The sequence below is a fragment of the Crinia signifera genome, chromosome 5 (genome assembly GCF_055691185.1).
Source record: "Crinia signifera chromosome 5, ASM5569118v1, whole genome shotgun sequence".
Classification (NCBI taxonomy): Eukaryota; Metazoa; Chordata; class Amphibia; order Anura; family Myobatrachidae; genus Crinia; species Crinia signifera.
In genome coordinates this window covers 63682971-63698991 of record NC_139221.1, presented here as the reverse complement: position 1 = coordinate 63698991, position 16021 = coordinate 63682971, and the positions used below count along the sequence as shown (strand labels likewise).

Here is a 16021-nt window from a genome sequence, read left to right as displayed (position 1 = left end):
TCCCCTTCTGATGGCGCTTCCCCCGGAATTGAGATTGAGACGCGTGTGCGCGTGAGACGCACGCGCGTCTCAATCAGATGGTGAGGCAGGCTGCTGGTGGATCGCCAGCGCTGACGTTCTGGGGATTTGCCAGCAAAGAAGAGGCCTGCCCCATCTGTATGTCAGTAGATATGCGATGAGCATTGTGACGATGGGCGGCAGGATGTACCATTACTGCTTGGTGCATCCCGCCCTCTATCGGAGTGATGGGCCACTCTCTTATGTTTTCCCCCCAGGCTAAAAGTTGCCAGCCAGCCCCTGGTGGTGGGACTCCGGAGTCGTGCACCAGGAGGAAGGCGAAGGTGCAGTCACAGTGGAGCCGGCCCGAAGGAGCTTACAGCTGAGCTCACTATAAACTGCCAATTGTAAGTGCATTTGTCTCCTCTGCCTGGGCTGGCTTAGTAGCTATGATTTATTTGCATAAATAAATGACAATATAATATTAATATTTTATGTACACACACACACACACACATATATATTATATATATATATATATATATAAAATATATTTTATATATATATATATATATTATATATATATATTTTATATATATATATATATATATACATATATATATATATATATATATATGTATATATTTGGAAGACAGTTAACCGGCACTCTAAGCTTGCATCCACAGCTTGCACCCGTTGCATATCATCCCAGCGTGTCCTGGATATACAATGTCCAAACCGACTGCACACAAGGGTTATCCACAAATAAACCGCTCCTTTTCATGCATCATAGCTGCTATGATGGCGTGAAAACGAGCAGTTTATTTGTGGATAACCCTTGTGTGCAGTCGGTTTGGACTATATATGTATATGTATATATATATATATATATATATATATATATATAGCGGGCTGGTGGGATATATATATATATATATATATATATATATATATATATATAGCGGGCTGGTGGGGCGGCACTAACAGACTGCACATAAGGACTTGAAACGGTGTAACAAGTGCATTTAATGATAACGTTTCGAGGAGCTAGTCCCCTTCCATCTCCGTCCAGCGCCTGTCATGCAGACTTCCGGCAGAAGTGATGTGTTGGAGGTGGCTGCCTCCAACTGCCGGAAGTCTACGTGACAGGAGCTGGACGGAGGCGGACGGCGCATACGGGACCGCGACGCGCCCGGCATGGATTGGTAAGTGTCCCTATTTATTATTGTTTTTATCATTCTGTCAGCAATCTGATGAAGGGGACTAGCTCCCCGAAACATTATCATTAAACGCACTTGTTACACCGTTTCAAGTCCTAATGTGCAGTCTGTGAGTGCCGCCCCACCAGCCCGCTATCTGTAAGGGACTAGTTCTCCCAGAGGAAGGCACCCCAGCAAGTTGCCCAGGGAGGGGTCCAGAGTGCCGGAGAATCAGAATCTATATGTGTATATATATATATATATATATATATATATAGGGGTTTCTTAGGAAGGCAACCAGGCAGTAAACCTCATCTTCAGAGTGCCAGACAATACAGACTGTATATATATATATATATATATATATATATATATATATCTTTGTTAGGGGGGGGGGGGTTTCTGGCTCTCTCTGTTTTGAAGCTGCTGTGCTGGGTGCATGAAAATTGTACAATAGATGGGTGAGGAGCGGCACTCCTAGCAGCTTGTCCAAAAAAAAATCACTTAATGCAGCATCTTGTGACAATGTTTCATTGCCTTTATTACGGCAATTTCTTCAGGTGATATACACCTTCAGGTGATATGCCCTTACTTTGTGCTGTAATATGCGCCTTTCCAGAACCCACCACATCGCTGACAGGACTGTTATCTGCAGCTCTTCCTGCTGCCTGCTGCGCTGAATGGCCTGCCCCTCTCAGCCCTCCGGTGTTCCCCAGCGCCTCTGCAGCTGCGAGTGTATGAGAGCGGAGCTTGGTGGGCAGCACCCTACCCTAAAAAATCCTAGAGTGAACACTATATTTATATGTCTATATTTGTATGTCTTAAATATACAGTATGATTTAATCAGGTGAAAGCCCCTCCATTATAGTGAAATCCCACCTTGTGAATTAATGTGCATGCTGTGTTAATAGCATGCACAATTCCATTAGGTACAAAATACTCTATTCCTGGACTTCCCTGCCAGTGGCAGTTACAGAGGTTGGACTCCAGCACAGTAAAAAATTCAAAGAGGGAGGTCACATTAACTGCCAGTGAGTCCAGGACAGTGATGTTTGGGGTGGCAGTATATGTGGCTCCCCTTTTAGAATTTTGGACTGTGTTGCAGCCCCACCTCTGCAACTGCCACCGGCAGGGAAGTCCAGGAACAGAGCATTTTGTACCTAATGGAATGGGCCATGTTGGAGGGTATGTGTAAATCATTTGCAAAGAGCATGTAACCCCTGGCAGAGCAGGTTAATCCCATGGCAAAGAGCATATTATTCCCTGGCAGAGAATGTTAACCCCTGGCAGAGCATGTAACGCCTGGCAGAGCATGTTAACCCCTGGCAGAGCAGGTTAATCCCATGGCAAAGCGCATGTTAACCCCTGGCAGAGAATGTTAACCTCTGGCAGAGCAGGTTAATCCCATGGCAATGAGCATGTTAACCCCCTAATATGCAATGATCATTACGGTGTGTGGCATAACGTGTAATGAGCATTATGGCATGTGGTATAATATGTAATGGGTGTGTGACATGTGTAATAGGCATTACAGTGTACATTTTTGTCCCTGTATCCACCTTGGAAGCAGTGGCGTAACAACGGGTCCGCAGAGTGTGCGGGGAGCTCCGTCCATGGGGGCCCCAGGAAGTTCTTGTACCGGGGCCCAGGATTTCTCTTGGCGGCCCTGCCTGCTGCGCGGTGATTCATTACAGCCTATCCCCACCGCGTTCCCCCATGGTGCACCTTAGGAGTTGTAGTCCTATTTGACAACTCCCCCTCAAATTCCCAGGGGAACTGTGTCAGATAATATACAAGTCCCCGCGGCATCCTCGGCTGAAAGAGACGTGAAGGCAGGAGGAGTTGCCGGTCATGATCTGCAGCTAAAAAGCTAAAAACCGGTACAATCGATAGAGGGGTTTTAGCCAGTGCAGGCCGTTAAATAATGGTACTGTACCGCCCAAATCGGTACTGCTGAAGGCTATGTATAATATATCATCTGTCTATCTATCTATCTATCTATCTATCTATCTATCTATCTATCTATCTATCTATCTATCTATCTAAAGCACGTTTTGGTCCAGGGGTTCAGGAACCTGGTTCCTGATGATGTAATTAAATTCTATTGTCCAGGAAAGGTATAGGAAAAATGGCATTTAGGAGCTAATTTGTTGGTAGTGTATCACTCTCAACTTTATCATTCTCCAAATCTTAGTATATCTGCTGCTAGGAATTGTATGCAATTAAAAAACAAAATAGGAAAACATACTGTACAGCTCAAGATGTATTCAATTTTGAGATTGTTGTATTTGTACCTGGCAGCGGCGGCTAGACAAGGTGCTGTCGATCCTCTGCAGCCACAAACCTACCAGGGCAGATTTGTCCTTCTCCAGCAAAACCCACCACAGAGCTGTGGGCCACCCCCCCCCCCCTGTCTCTCCCCCCTCCTGTTGCTCCCCCTCATCTGGTACTCTTATACGCCGGAGCTCCTGGGCCCTACCGCTGCCCCAGCCACCAATCATAACAGGTGGCAGGCTCGGGGATGTTCAGGGTGGCTCGGGAGGTCTTGGGTGCTCAAAATCCCAAGTCCCCCCGAGCCGCGTTTAGTAAAACTAATGGCGGTGGGGGCAGGGGAGCTCTGGCATACAATTGCCAGAGCGGAGAGGTGAGGGGGAGTGATGGGAGGGGAGAGCAGAGCGGCCAATAGTGGGGTGCCTGAACAGGTGATGCGCCAGTGGTGCACAACTGCAGACACTACTGGCGCACACCTTCATCTTAGTGGTAAGCCCATAATATTCTGGGAAAGCCAGCTGTGGCAGCACAGCTGAGCCCGGAAAATGTCTGCACATACCACTCAAGTGGTTAAGATAACTTTAGAACCCACTAACAATAAGTAAACACTAGTTTGGGTGCTCCAAAAATCCCTGATGGTGTATTGCTTATAGGATATGTAGTAAAATAGGGCCAGATTCAGTAATACAGAAAACCAAGTAATTTTATGTCTGGAACACTGGCATAGTTATAATGGGTGCAATGTGTGCGGTGCACATGGTCCACTATGTCCCAGGGGGCCAACAACACACATGCTGCACCCACTTCTTTTTAATACTTCCCCCCCTGGAGTCTTGTGACGCTGGCCACGGCGATGCTGAAATTCACAGAAAAATGGCTGCTGCGCCATTTTTCTGGATATTGGCATATGCACAGTATTGTCTGAGCGCTCTAGTATCTTATATAGCAGTGCTCAACACAGTTACTGTAGAAGGATGAACTATGGTCATCTCTGATGTATGATATTTAACTACTCAAATCTTGTGTAACTTGCAGTGCAGTGGCGTAGCTATAGCTCCGCAGCCCCCGCGGTGGCGGGGAGGCGCGGAGAACCTGTGGGCGCCGGGGGTCTGCGGGGCTATAGCTACCACTTACCCGCTGCTGTCTGGTGCCCTGCCGTCACGGTCCCGTTTCTCCCGGCGCCGGCTCCTGCTGCTATAATGAAAATGGACTCTAAGAAAATGGCTGCCCCCATACTGCAGACAGTTTTCTGTCTGCAGTATGGGGGCAGCCCTTTTCTAAGAGTCCGTTTTCATTATAGCAGCAGGAGCCGGGAGAGACGGGACCGTGACAGGCAGATGCAGCCGGGCAGGTACGTCGAGGGGAGGGAGGGAGGGGGCCGAGGGGAGGGGGGCGCTGAAAAATATGCGGGGGGGGGGGGGGGGGGCGACAATTAGGTAGTTACACCACTGTTAGTGACTGTAGTAAGATGAACTCTGGAAATGTATGCCTGCTTGTGACATAACTCCAAACATATGTATTTTCGCTAACTGGACCCCTCTGCGTGACCTCGCCATTCCCAGAAAGGGAAGGCCTTGGAGAAAGGGGCATGTCTTTGAGGCCACATCCCTGTTTTCAGCACTGTTGGGGGCATGACTAGCACTATGGGCCTTATTCTAGTTCACTCTTTCTGACAAAATCCTTCTTAGATGGACAAAACCATGTGCACTGCAGGTGGGGCAGATGTAACTTGTGCAGAGAGAATTAGATTTGGGTGGGGTTTTACTTCAAAGTGAGACCTATATTGCAGTGTAAAAATAAAGCAGTCAGTATTTTCCCTGCACAGAAACAAAATAACTCACCCAAATGTAATTCTCTCTGCACATTTTACATCTGCCCCCCTGCAGTGCACATGGTTTTTTCCATCTAAGAAGGATTTTGTCAGAAAGAGTGAACTAGAATAAGGCCGTATGTGCTTCTGGCCACCCCCCTGTCCCCTTGTCTCCATGCATGGACACTGCCCCATGTGCACAGCGTCTTTTCCCCACTACTCTGAAGCACTGATAAGGAGACTACCAACTGTCCCCCACTCCCCACTGACACTTCCGGCCTGGGTGGGAAGCGTGTGACAGTCCCAAAGAAAAAAACTGAGAGAGTTGGGAGTTATGGTATGATATTTCTCTAGTGTGCTAGTGCTTCCTTTCGTGATTGTAAGAAAGTCTATGGTAATATCCATCTGTGTGATAATAACCTCCTTGTGTATATCTTGTGTACCAGTGCTCCTCATAGTGACTGTAATACAAAAGCTGTTTGGTGATCATATCTTTAACAACAATTAATAATACTATTTTTTTTCTTCTGGGCTTTATTGATATAACGGGATTTAAATTAAGCATGTTTGGTTATAGAATCATTTTTTTAAGTGCCTGAGATTGTATGACCTAGTTTCTCTTGCTGGTATGCTGAATAATTCAATGTGAGATCAGAGCATACAGTTAAAAGGTTTATGCTGCAAATCCTAAATACTTCAGTGCATGAAAAATACTTACAATACATAATTTGTTAAAGGAACACTGCACTTTTCTTTGATTCTGGAGTTTCAAAAATTGACTATAACTGTATTTGTCAAGCATGCCAATGTGATAGAGCAGTAGTTCTCAAACTGGGTCCTCAGGACCCTACACACAGGTAACACGGCAAGTGTGCTGTCCTGGGCCAAAATGTAATAATAGATAGATAGATAGATAGATAGATAGATAGATAGATAGATAGGCAGATTTTTTAAACTTAGCTCTTGAACCAGATGTCACATTTTAAACATCACAGGTGACCTGGAAAACATGAATTTTGTGGGGACCTGAGGTCTAAGGGGGGTATGCAATGTTGGTTCACGGCTGTCCATACCCGCCGACAGCCGTGATCCAGGCCCGTTTGCGGTCAGATCGACCACATAACGACAGACGGGATTCAATGTCCCGCCTGCCGATGGGTGCAAAGGGGCGTGGCCGCGAAAACGCCTGTAAATTGTAGATCTGCGGCCCGGATAACGACAATCCACGGCCGTTATCGGCAGAATAGGCCCGACAGCTTATGAAGTCGGGCCCGTTCTGCCGTCATCCCGCATCAATGCTGTCGTTAATGACAGCATTGAATAGGGAGCCACCGCTATTTCCCATGTCGGAAATAGTGGCGGAAGATTGCATACCCCCCTAAGTTTGAGAACCTGTTCATAGAGAAACAACACAATTTTATTTTTATGAAGACAAATCCGTTCTCATGGTAGAAAAAAGAGAGGAAAAAACAGCGCTATGAAAACAATCTAACAACTGGATCAATTAAAACATATATTTAATAACATATATTAAAAACAGATATCAGAATTTGATAAAAATCAGGAAATAGTGACCATGTGCATCAGCAAATCAACCCAATGGGTAAAGTTATAACTGAACCAAAGCGATATTCCCATGTGTTGGAGTCCAAGTGGCAAAATTAAGTCCTGGGTGCCAGGACCATTGTCCCAAGAGGGAATTGACTACACCCTTCAAGCAGCTGCTTTGAGTAGCAACGCAGGACGAGCGCTCATAATTAACTTTTGTTAAATCCATTATCCTACCTCTCAGCTTTATGACAATGCAAATCAGGACTTTTGCATGCACCCAAAAAGGGGGACTTGACCATGTGACAGGGGACATGGCTTAGGTTTCCCATTTTCATTATGCTAGGGTTGTGTCCAGCAATACGTGAGCTGATTGGTAAGTACTTTATCTTGTTCTACCTTATCTTTCTTTGACAAAAATACTGTGGAGAATTCAACAATTAATATGAATAATTGACAATAGCAGTGGAGAATTCAACAGCTATAGGACAAAAAAAAACCCAAACACACAAACACACAATCACACTACCAGGGCTGGTGTAAGGCTCCTTGGCAAAAATGCAATCTACTGCCCCCCCCCCCCCCACACCTAGATACCCACTTCCAAGCCCTCAAAACATCCCCCCAGATCCCGGCGCTCTAGGGGCAGAGCCCACTCAAACACACAAAAATCACACAAATACTTAATTAAAAAATACATATACAGAACTAGTAACAACTCAAAACACTCAGCAATGACTACACTTAATCCTCCACTAACAAACTGTCTGTTTCTGTGATGTTAGGTAATGATGTCAGGGGTACCAACAGGCCTGCCCGGTCTAAGAAACGGGAGGGGGCTTGGTCAATGGGTGGAGGTTTGGCTATACATTTCCTGTCTAGGGGGGCACCGGTGCCTGATGCAATGAGCAGAGTGTGGTGGCAGCAGTCGAGGAGGAGGAGGAAGCTGTTGCCGTGGGCAGGTGTGATTGCCCCACCCACCCCCACCCACACATCACAGAAGGGGAGAGAAGACTGACTGGCTGCTTCTGCTTCTCTCCCCTTCTCTCCGCCTCTACAACAGGTCTGTGTAAAGAGTACCTGAACCTCCCCCCCCCCTCTACATCACTGAATGTTGTTTCTATAAAAGCCCCAATAAATAAACATGAATAGACAAGACCTTTACTAAAGCCTCTCAAAAAACAGCAATGTATCAAGTGCTTGAGCGCCTACACAGAGACACTGGCGACACACTACTGAGGATAAGCCAGGAGAAAGGCACGATGCTGCCCACCCAAGGGTAATTAATAACACAGACATACATGACAAATGTATGTATGTATAGATTGTACGCTTGCAGCAGGGCCCTCCTACCTCCAAGTCTGTCTGTTGTTACCCAGTTTGTTTTATCACTGTCTACTATTGTAAAGCGCAACGGAATCTGCTGCGCTATATAAGAAACTGTAACGGGATCTGCTGCGCTATATAAGAAACTGTAACGGGATCTGCTGCGCTTTATAAGACACTGTAATGGGATCTACTGCGATATATAAGAAACTGTAACGGATCTGCTGCGCTATATAAGAAACTGTAACGGGATCTGCTGCGCTATATAAGAAACTGTAACAGAATCTGCTACGCTATATAAGAAACTGTAGTAAATAAATGACAAATTTGTTCTGTTTAGCCCCTATCTCGGGAATTCCCTCTGTGACTATACTCTGGCTACCATCTAAACTTCCAACGGAATAAGGGGATGTAATTGGGTAAAACGGATGGTTCTAATCAACTAAATCTACTGCATGCAATACACGGACAAATTTATTATTTTTGGAACTATACTTTTGTATCTAACAAAAAGCATGTTCTCTCTGCTACTAGAATATATTGTAATTATATAATTATGTTTTATTAGATGCTACATAGTAGCAAGTGCCAATTATTTGTCACATGATTGCATGCTAATCGACTGCTAGTCTTCAGGAGCAGACCTAGCTATTAGAGACAATGCATTATATGTCTGCTTGTATTTGTCTTGTTTTTTAACCAGGTTTTAATTGTGTTATATTAAATTGTATGTTTCCTATTATCCACCAGTATTGGATTAATAAATCTTTTTTGTACAGATAGCGCTTCATTTTTTGTGGGTTTCTTCTTTTTTGTCAGATCACTAGGCCTGCCCCCAAGTTGCCGTGATTCACAGGTCACAGAGATAAATTACACAGATTTGGGTAATTAGCCAGGGCCCTCTTCCCTCCTGTTGTCATAGCCCTCTTCTCTTCACGTTTCACTCACAGCTCTCCCATACTCAGGGGCGTTCTGGGCCGGGGGCAGGGTGCCATGTGCCCCCCAGGCCGCTCTGGCAGGAGTGCTGCGGGCCGCGCAGCCGCCTCACCTATTCTTGCACTGCCGGCGGCCATGTTCCTGTAGTCTTTTAAAACGTGTCTGCGGCTACAGGAACATGGCCGCCGGGATCAATACAGCGGCAGCGGTCCCATCCTGGAGCGGAGAAGCCAGCCGGCCAGCGGAGCTGTATGCCTCCTCACCAGTCAGGAGCAGGGACAGGCCCGACAGGGGCACATTACTGTATGCTGCCGCACAGCTAACAAACAACTGACAGCTACAGCCGCAGAGCCAGGTAGGACTCCATCCATCTCAGCAGCAGCAACCAGCGGTGGATCCAGGTCACAGTATCCTTGGGATCTGGCACTGTGCTCAACGCTAACCTCTTCCCTTAAGCCCTCCCCTGTTCTACACAGGTAAAGTTGGCTGTTGCAACTTGCAGGATGTGCACATGATGTGCCCTATTCCCAATCACATACATGCCAGCATTACTGTCATTGCATGTTATATGGTGTGTCAGGGGTGGGAAAGGTTAAAACATCATCTAACAGGGCAGCTCCCACTCCCTCCCGGGTGACAGGGCAGCTCCCACCCCCTTCTATGTGACCATGATTCTTCCACCCCGTGTTGAGTTTTACATCTGTGCTGTTCTGGTTACCCCAGACTGTAATATGTGTTCTATTGCAGTAATGTGATCTACACTGACATGTTACACACAGCCCAGCCGGCAGTGCTGCTGACACACGTAGTTTTACAATGGAGAGCCACGGCTGTTAGCACCTCTTACGGACCAATTTCTACGCAGCGCGCAGTCAACCATTGGCACAGGAAAAGTTTAGTGGCTGCTGTGTTGGGCACAACAGCAAAAGTAACCAGGAAAGCTTGTCTCAGGGAGGAGGAGGTATGAGGTGCAGGGGCTCTACCGTGGACGTAATGCATATTGGGGCTTTACCATCGGTGTAATGCTTATAGAGGTTCTACCATAGGTGACCGTATAATGCATATAGGGCAGGTCGGTCAGGCGTATAACCCTAAACCTCCCCCTACCCTTGCAGCAGCCTAACCCTAACCCCCCTTTGTAAGTATCTAAAACTACACCTCCTCCACGCAGCCTAACCCTAACCTTCTTCCCCACAGCCTAACCCTAACCCCCCTTCTAAATGTCTAACCCTAAGGGCTATTTCACACGCTCCTGCTCCTGCTGGGCGGCGAAATCCTGCACGGCCAAAAGCCGTGCCGCACACAGTAGTTGTTAATGGACACGATTGTGTCCATTCACACGGGAAGGCCACGGTCCGGCCGTCTGGTTGCAGCCGGATTCCACTACTGGAAGGGATGGCTGCCGGGCTGTGGCCATCCCCTCCATTCTAAACTGCTGTGTGATGCACGGCTTCCTGGCCGTATGGGTTTTAGCCGCCCGGCAGGAGCCGGAGTGTGTGAAATAGCCCTGTGGGAAGGGGGGGTGGGGGGCAGGAGTAGGCAGTTTGCCTAGGGCGCTGAGGAACCTAGCACCGGACCTGCTCCCACCCATGCGTCTGCAGAGGAAGGAAGTAAGAGCAGGCACTCGGCAGGCTGGACGAGTCGGGGGGCTAACCTGTGGCCGCAGCAAGCAATATAGAAAACTTGGGAGCCGCAGCAGGAGGGAGAAAAATACAGTAGGTGAGAATCAAACTCACAAATAAAAAAATATATTTCTGCTGTTTCCTAGGTGTCCCCCTGTATAATAATAATAATGCCATGACACCACAGGCTTCTCCCCCTGTATAATAATTTGTGTCATGGCATTACTATTATTATATTATACAGGGTGAGCAGCCTGTGGTGGCATGGCATTATTATTATTATACAGGGCAGCAGTCTGTGGTGTCCTGTTTTTATACAGGGGGAGCAGCCTGTGTTGTCGTTATTATCTTTTTTTTATTAATACATATATTTTTTTAAGAAAAAACTCCCTTTTAATGATGTGCTGTTACTTATGGGCCAGTGCTCTGGACTTGCCCCCCGGGCTAAAAGTTGCCAGCCAGCCCCTGCCCATACTCATACTCTCAGTAACCATCTTTGTCCGCATACTCATCTCCATCATTGGCCACAAGCCTCTAGTAGTACCTTGATCAAGTCCTCACTACTCATATTTAAGCTGTAATGTGTATTGAACTGTGGCGCTCTTTACCTGTACTCTATTTTTGTTATTTATTCAATGTAATGCTAAGTTTGTCTCCCTGTACTGTTCCTTTGTACAGCGCTGCAAACACTTGTGACGCCATATAAATACAATAATAATAATAATAATAATAGCCTCCATCCACACTGCAATGTATAAGTTTCCTGTATAATCGCCTCATCCTGTCCGCTACACTAGGAAGGGGGTGGAGTAGAAGCAGCCACTCTTCCATGCATTGGCGCAACTGCCTGAAACATCGGGAGCGGGAGAGTATGTGTAAAGATGGGTACACACACAAAGATTTATCTGTCTGGCGGGAACAAAAATCTGTAAATGTATAGGAGAAAATTACAATCAACCCATTGCTCCCAAAGACTGGAAAATGGATAAAAATGATTGTTCATTTTAATTTGATAAATCAAACGACATCATCCAATTTATCTGAATTAGTATTGTTTGTTTTCCAGCATTTGGGAGCAAATGGTTGAGTGTTATACGTTCCCATACATTGCCAGATTTGTGTTCCCACCAGATAGCTTGGACAGATAAAGTGTGTAGGTGTATAACCAGCATTAGGTATGCTTAATTAAAACCATTGCTCAGCAATCCAAAAGATTTAAAAAAAAACAGTAAAGCCCCTACATTTAGACTAAAGCCCCATACACACTAGGCGATACTGTTAACAAAATCGCTCAAAAAGGGGCTTCTGAATGATATTGTTCACAACATTGTCTAGTTAACGATGAGTTATATCTACTGAACATGCAGGTCAATTTGGCAATATAGTTAGATGACCTGCATTTTCAGGTCCCAATGACATCACTGAAAGTAATTCGGCAGCCGATACCGCTCAGTGTGTACAGGCAATATCGGTTAACTACTGTATATCGGTCGTGTAGTGTGTATGGGGCTTAACCATTCATTATATACAATTAAAGGATACAATTCAAGAAAACTAAGAAGTTCATTAACTTTAGGATGTATAATTCACAGCCCATTAGTAAAGAACATACAAGGCAAAACCTACATCAAGAGCGACTGCTCAAATCTGCACAATTGCCAGGCATTCAGAATCAATTCTGTAAGGATAATAACATGCCACATCTCATTTATCACATGCTACTTTTCATCAAACTTTTCTTCTGTTCAATGTTCTGCAATACATTTTACATTTTTGCCAGTTAAATACATTTAAAAATGAAGTTTGCAGAGATATAAATGTAATATATTTAAAGAACATGCACAGATCAATCAGAGAGATGCAAAACAAATTTAATCTAACGGTAGACACGCTCACATAACAAATAAATGCAACATATTTGCTTTCCCATTACTTTCAGCCAGGTGAAACAAGTAATGCATTTTTAATAGCACTTATTTCATATAAAAATATTTGTTCCCATACACTTATTCCTGACATTGTTTCCTTAGACTAGGCACAGACTTAATCAATGGATTTATGGTTAGTGAATACAAGTCTAACAAGTTTCACAGAGAGCATGTAGCTGAATACACCATACAAAGGTGATTCATTTCATACTGAAGTTTCTGGTTACATTTACATTTTTTTTATATCCTTGTTTATATTAAGTTATATTGTTTTGGCTGAAAGCAATATAAAGCATATTTTCATATATTTTCACAAAGTATTAAGTCTTGGCTGGAAGGCAGAGGTTGAGTTGAAAATGATATTGCTTTGCTCTAACGTTTTATCTTGAATAGAAAGTGGATTTTATAAAGCACATTTTTAGTAGATAATGGTCAGCAAAAACGGCGGCTACTACCTCAGTGTAGGAGGGGGCTGCCGCTGGTGACGATGATGACCACCCCCTTCACTGTTGCTTCTGGTCTCTGCCTCCACCACCAATTTCCACAGTGGTTGCGGGACCGGCGCATGTGCAGTATCGTCCTCGGTACTACACATGCCCCCAGCTTCTATGGTATGCTTCGGCAGCAGCCAAGAGAATCTAAATCATGGTTCTGGGGCCTGTACCCTGCAGATGACAGGCATCGGGACTGGCACATGACAGTATTGGCTTTGGTGTTGCACATGCACATACCCAATATTCTATGGGCTGCAGCTGAAGTAGCCCATAGAGGCATCCCAGAGGGAAGGAACACAACCCAATGGGACTGCCTTGGGTTACTGGTAGGTCGGACTTCCAATAGGAAGTCACTGTCAGTCACAGTGAAGCCTATGCAGCCTCACAGACTGCACCTGGCTTCACTTGTTCAGGGCACAGTGGTGGATTTTACCTGAGAGAACAAGATGTATTTTCACTCGCTGCCAACAGATGGCAGTGTTTCGAAGACACACAGACACTAGACATATCAGGTTATAGAGAGAGATATCACCTACTATAAGTGGGGTCACTCACAGACCTCTCCTTATGACAATGTCCACTTGCAGCTCTAGCAAAGAAACATCTTAAGTCTCAGACATTTGAAGTGTCGATGGTTCTTCTCAAAGCTGTCAATGACTGGAAACTGTGTAATAAGCAGGAATAAAAACTAAGTTACAGATCTACTGTGAAAACAGAGCTGTCCTTTATTTTTGTAACAATATCAATAGACATTATAAATTAGATCTAATGTAATCACTTTTATATTACGTTAGAGATGTTCAGGCTCTGATTTACTCTGATTTCAAAGCAGGATCTTATTGGCTATCAACTGTCAACAACTGTCAGGTGATTTGGGAGAGCCAATAAGATCCTGCTTTGAAATCAGTAAATCAGAACCTGAACATCTCTAACGTAGACAAGGTTCCATATTTTCAGGAATAAAGTACCCCCTTCCTTAAATTATTAGGGATATTAGAAGTTACATAAGAGATTAGCGAAGTGTCCACTGCCTGATGGCGAAGTACGATCCCAGAACATTTTTGTAAAAACTTTGTTACTTATAACAGGTGATACATACAATACTGTGGCGTCTCTATGAGCAAAGTGTCAACTCCCCTTGTGTACATAGCCAGATTAAAGGGCGGAAGGATGGAACGCAGGGGTACTGTACCCCGGGGCCCCCTGTCTGGGATCGCCCTGGCCTGAGCACGATGACATCCCTAGCTCTCTTGATTTCTGTCCCAGTGTGTAAGTAGCACAGAGGCTGCTGTTATTCTTGCATGTGACAACATAATGATATGGTGGGTTTCATTTTTATATGTCTGTTTTAAGGTTAAGTTGTCTTTGTTCCATTAAAATGTTATAAAATAATTCTCTTTTAATTAGGTGGAGCTATAAATAGGGCTTGATTAAAGGATCCAGGTTCCCTAGGCTAATATACATAACTCCCCTTGTAATTCTGCTAAACACACCTTCATGGGTGCTCAGGGAGTCACCATTCATACTGCACATGTGCATGTAACAAAGGTTATTCAACTGGCATGTATTATCTATGCTTGTGGCGTGTGATGGAGACAATGGGGCAGAGGTATTAAGCTTTAACAAGAGATAATGCAAGGGTGATAAAGAGAGATAAATGTCCAGCCAATCACCTGCTAACTGCCATGTTACAGGCTGTGTTTGAAAAAAGTCAGTAAGGAGGTGATTGGCCCTTACATTTATCTCTCTTTATCACCCTTGCATTTATCTTGTTAAGGCTTAATATATCTCCCCCTTTGGCTTTAGACTTGACCAGCTGGAGTTGTAGCACAATGTACATTAAGTTGACCAACCATCCTCCTTTAGGGAGGACAGTCCTTCTTTTGTATGTTCTGTCCTCCCTTGAAAAGTCCCTCCTGCCGTGGATTAGAAGCTGGGAGGTGGGTGTTGCTGGGCGCCCAAAGCATATGCTTGCACCTGGGCCTGTGAGTTGCTAGTTCCGCCACTGCTCACCCTGCTAGCCTATTTAGGTTTGCTCCTTGTTTCTTTTCTTCAATTTATTTCTGTCCTCCTTTTCATTGTAAAAAAGTTGGTCACTTTATGTTCATAAAGTAATGGTTCCATCAGCAAGTTACATTGGCACAGCCATCTGGCAGTCACCTTAACAACTTTACCCCCACAGTACATTGGGGCAGGTAATAGCTAACAAGCATGGAGTAAATGATCCCTTAAATGTATTCCTCGGCTGTCACCTGCAAGGTGTCTCCCCCAGTCCTGATGTCCTAGGCTGCAGCTTAATCAGACTATTCATTAATCAGACACTGGCTATAAACAATATTCAGGCATTATTAAATTATTAGTTTAAATCTAATATAGGTAATCCATACCTCCCAACATGACCCATTCCTGGAGGGACAAGTATCCTCTCTACATGGACTCCACTCTTAATTAATGATTGTTGAATTTTCTTTATAATAAAGTAAACAGTTCAACACAGGTTGCACCAATTATATATTAAGAGGGACATTAAGAGAAAGACCATTTTGTCCCTCCTGGAATGGGTCATGTTGGGAGGTATGCACAACCTAATATACCCCCCTACCCCTGGACCCCTTTCTTAAGAGCCTCAGGCCCCTCCAAGCCTTATTCCGGCCCTGTATGTGTAGAACTGGCACTGCTTACAGACTGGTCTCTTGTGGCAACCCAGCCTGATTTAAATGCGGATTATACCATGATGCAAATTCGGATGCTGGCCAACCATTCGCACGGCATGTGAATGGATGTTTTACATAAACATCCATTCGTAGTCTGCGGGGGAACACCCACAACGAATTATTTAGAAGGCACATGCTCAGAGCAACCTTAGATGTGCGTGTGCACTCTGAGGGAA

The 16021-nt window shown here is 44.9% G+C and overlaps 1 protein-coding gene and 1 long non-coding RNA gene across 8 annotated transcripts in view; one reads left to right on the top strand and one right to left on the bottom strand.

The window, feature by feature from the left end:
• Nucleotides 1–16021, bottom strand: part of RALYL (RALY RNA binding protein like) — a 589572-nt gene that overhangs the window by 450652 nt on the left and 122899 nt on the right. For 4 of the 6 annotated variants that reach the window (XM_083187344.1, XM_083187345.1, XM_083187340.1 and 1 more), the window contains exon 2: nt 13668–13795. The exons of the other annotated variants lie outside the window; for them this stretch is intronic. The gene's annotated coding sequence lies outside the window, so the exon portion shown is untranslated. The remainder of the gene's footprint in view (nt 1–13667; nt 13796–16021) is intronic. 6 annotated transcript variants of the gene reach the window in all.
• Nucleotides 1–16021, top strand: part of LOC146080272 (uncharacterized) — a 71609-nt gene that overhangs the window by 1335 nt on the left and 54253 nt on the right. For both annotated transcript variants that reach the window (XR_014474849.1, XR_014474848.1), the window contains exon 2: nt 276–404. This is a non-coding gene — a long non-coding RNA (uncharacterized LOC146080272). The remainder of the gene's footprint in view (nt 1–275; nt 405–16021) is intronic.